This window comes from Cynoglossus semilaevis, chromosome 4, assembly GCF_000523025.1.
Source record: "Cynoglossus semilaevis isolate Cse_v1.0 chromosome 4, Cse_v1.0, whole genome shotgun sequence".
Classification (NCBI taxonomy): Eukaryota; Metazoa; Chordata; class Actinopteri; order Pleuronectiformes; family Cynoglossidae; genus Cynoglossus; species Cynoglossus semilaevis.
Window position 1 is genome coordinate 5,982,734 of NC_024310.1, and position 4,015 is coordinate 5,986,748.

Here is a 4,015-nt window from a genome sequence, read left to right on the forward strand (position 1 = left end):
GTTCCTCACACAGAACCACAGACATCTTTTACTTGTCAAATTCACAGACCAGCCTCTAAAAAACACTGACTTTTTTTTTTTTCTTTTTAACATTCATTCAGAGTTATTACAGTATTACTCACAACACACAGTACTGTGTACTCCAACCGCCACTGCGATGACGTCCATGACAGCAGAACAGCCGTGGAGGTGGCCTAAAACCTGACTCTGGATGAAACGGTCAACGGTTTTTGTTTTTAAAGAAAACCATTTCATGTCACACCTGGAACACAACGTCAAGACTGAGCAGAGAAAAAGAAAAAACCTGCATTAACAAGGTCGTATAAACCAGAGCAGAGAGACAAGGTGTGGATTTTATACTTGTTGGAAAAAAACACGAGTAAGAAAAGACGGGAAAGTCAAGGACTGAAGACGGAGATGAATGTCTGTGGCCGGAAAAGACACGTCAGGCTAACTCCACGTAGACAACGGCGTCAGCCAATGACAGAGAGACCACTGGACAGGACAGTCTATAGACTACGAACAACAACCAGCTAAAGACTGATGGGTCAGGGGTTTGGAATCCTGATTGGTTGAAAAAAGAATACTTTAATTTAAAGATTGTTCCTTTTTCAGAGTGTTAAAAATATGACGCATATTTAAATGATATCAAAAGATAAAATGATAAAACTTTAGCTGTGGGAAGTTTCTGAGAGACGTGTCTTAAGATGTTTTAGTTATTACAATCTGACAGTTGCTGTAATTGAACACACCACACACACACACACACACACACACACACCAAGTCCCTGTTATATCTACATCAACTGTCTATGTGAGGAACTGATCCGGAGGATTCCGTCAGTAAATGCTTCCATCGTTTACATATCATTAAAGCGCACTCCTCCTTTAATCTTCTGGAAAACGAACAATAGCCTTTTAATTAAAGCTGCTTTACTGACTTAACACCTACCAACTCTCTCATCCTCGAGCAAATCTTCCCAGAGTGGCCAAAGATAAGGAGCCCGAGCAGATGGAGCTCCACCCAGAGACTTGAAACTAAACTAAACAGAAACTGGCATTTGTGAGAGTGACACCGTGATGTGAATTTTATTCTTCTCTGTAATGAGCTGACAGTTATTGCATTGTTGTGCCTTAATTATGTTGGATTGAAATTGCCTGTTGGATAATGAGGCCGGGTTCAGATTTCTCATGTCTCTCATTCGCTGTTGGATAATGAGGCCGGCACCAAGACGAGGGTTCAGATTTCTCATGTCTCTCATTCTCTCACCACACGTTCAGAACATGAAGAACAGACACAACAGACGCACATGATACCAGAAACGTCCGCCTGGTCCCAAATACAGAAGTACTCTGGTGTCAAATACACACTGCAGTAAAACTTCAAAACCACATACACAGTGAATACCTAATACATATGATGATAGTAGTACTCGACAGGAAGTTTTACGGAACTTTTTCCTGATAAAAGTTGCTTAACAGTGATATTAATATATGATGTTAAATTTTGCCAATTCGGAAAACTTTATTGATGACTTAAATACTTAAAGAAATGCCGTAATTCGAACATTTATTCCATCAACAAAAATATTTTAAAAACTGAAAAACACCAAAGATGCAACGAAGGATTTATCATGAACATTATATATAATTCACTAATGACTGAAAAATCACCATCACAGTACAATAACTGATGGACCACCAGCAAAAAGTAATTAAAAAAATACAAATATCCATCAAGAAACAGCAATGAGTTTAACCAAATCAGTTAAAGCACTTCGTTGTTGTCCAGTAAGACGATTTCAGAACTTCTTAAGTTGAAAGTTTAGATCGATTCTATAGTAAGACAATAAAACAACTCCAAAACAAAAAGAAGTAGAAACATTTAGCGGCAAAATCATGTATTGAAACAGTGTATTGTTATTTTTATTGTATTCATTATTGTAATATCAGTAATCAGCTGAGGGTCGCGACCCAGTCTTTGGTGTAAGAGACCTACAAAGAAGTGAAGTCAGCCATTTTTATGCCAATTTTATTATTTATAGTTTGAGTAAAGATCATGGATATCCATGGTCATAAAGATGTGGCCGCTTCATTTATCACGTCTTTGGTCCAGGCGTGTGTTTCTCCAGTGTGTGGTGTGTTTTCCTTCTGTATTTCTCTGTACTTCTGTCTGTCATTTATCTCAGCAGAATCTCATCACATGGAAAAAGCAATCAAAGCCATAGGGAGCTGCAGTTTCTTTTTTTTTTCTCCTGCTGTGCTTCCCCAGTTTCCATGGCTCCAGACCAAACACAGTAACTTGTTGGGCATGAGAACTGTCAACGCTGATGATCAGAATCTCTCCGAGAAGTGCTGAGAGATTCCCTAAATCGCAGTGATTAATGACTCTGGCTCTGAGTTAATTTTTTAATTGTCTGCTGATCCTCTGCTCAATCAGTTTACGTTGGATCGACGGCACCTTGATGACAACTTCAGTGTCAGTGGTGTTTCTTCACATCGGCTTTGTTAAGACGAAAAAGTAAAAAAAAACGTCTGAGACGCTAACAGTTTTTAGACTCTGCCGTCAGGTGTCACACATTTATGTGTTAATGTGTTGACAGTGATCGTCCTACCTTAGACAGTGGAGTCGTCGAACTCGAGTCACTGAAGGGGCCGTAATGCGAAGTAGTGTGATCTACAGCTCCCCCTGTGGTCAGCTCGGTACCTGCACGTAGTCAGAGAAACGATTGTTGTAAAATAATAATACAAAAAAACACACAAACACACAATTGTGAATCTCGGACAGTGTGGATTAATGAGAGGTAATGCATTTTTTGATGATGTAATAATGCATAATATTTCAGAATAAAAAAATACAAAAAAACACACAAACAAACAATTGTGAATCTCAGACAGTGTGGATTAATGAGAGGTAATGAATTTTTTGATGATTTAATAATGCATAAAATTTCAGAATAAAATTAAAATAAACCTCTTCCACTCTTGCCATCTTTGTTTCTGTGGTTCGGAGCTGCAGTTTGCTGCTGCTGCTGCATTTTTCTTTTGTCCATTTTGGAGAATATGAAGCACTAAAGTACGACGACTCTCTCTGCGCACTTCCTGCTTGTTCACCACTTGTTCTGACCTCACGGTGGACGAATCACCATAACTGTCCGTTAATCCCAGAGTATGAATGGAAATTCATTTGGTATCACATTTCCTGTTTTCTCCCGTCCTTGTCTTCAATTTCCTCCCGTTCCTAAACCTTTGCAATTGAAAGCTCCCTCAGGGGGACATCAAACTGTTGTCTCCCCTCGTCCCCCCTCGTCCGTCCTCCCTCTTCCCTCCCCCTGCTCATCCTCCTGTCTTCAATACCCCTTCCTTTCTTGATGAGAATGGACAGTCATGTTTCCCCTGTAAACTGGGAGAGATGGGACTGGGTGGGGTGACAGATAGTGGGAGCGTGTGTGTGTGTGTGTGTGTGTGTGTGTGTGAGTGTGTGTGTTGTTGCAGGGAGCCGTGCTGGGACCATTCTCTGCTGCAGCCCCTAACCCTTCAGCTGACTTCCCATCAGCCTCACTGTTATTACCACGGACCAGTGAATCCAACGACTGACTCAACAACTGTCCAGGATAAATGGATGCGTGCGTGCTGGTGCACACACACGTGTGTGTGTGTATGTGTGTGTGTGTGTGATTCACGGAGTAGCTGCAAAATCAATGTTTGTATTTTCATTGAAGGTAAAATGAATGACAGCAGAATTATTAGCCGCGCGGTCGTTTGTGTGTGAGCTGAACTGTATTGATAGGGTGACGAATCGATGACCTTTGACTCAACGCGTCACCTCTGGAGGGTTCAAATCCCATCACCTGCAGAGCTGTGGCTGCCTGACACTCAAGTCTATGACGGGATATTTCTGTGCATGCATTTCTACCTAGTTAGATCAAGTCTAAATTAACTCTCTCTCCCTCTCTCTCTCTCTCTTTATATATATATATATATATATAATATATATATATATTATATATATACA

At 40.4% G+C, this 4,015-nt stretch overlaps 1 protein-coding gene across 1 annotated transcript in view; it reads right to left on the reverse strand.

Annotated features, from left to right (window-relative positions):
* The window catches only part of ecel1 (endothelin converting enzyme-like 1), a 97,871-nt gene that overhangs the window by 92,425 nt on the left and 1,431 nt on the right, over positions 1 to 4,015 (reverse strand). The window contains exon 2 of the mRNA XM_008308769.3: positions 2,616 to 2,707. The gene's annotated coding sequence lies outside the window, so the exon portion shown is untranslated. The remainder of the gene's footprint in view (positions 1 to 2,615; positions 2,708 to 4,015) is intronic.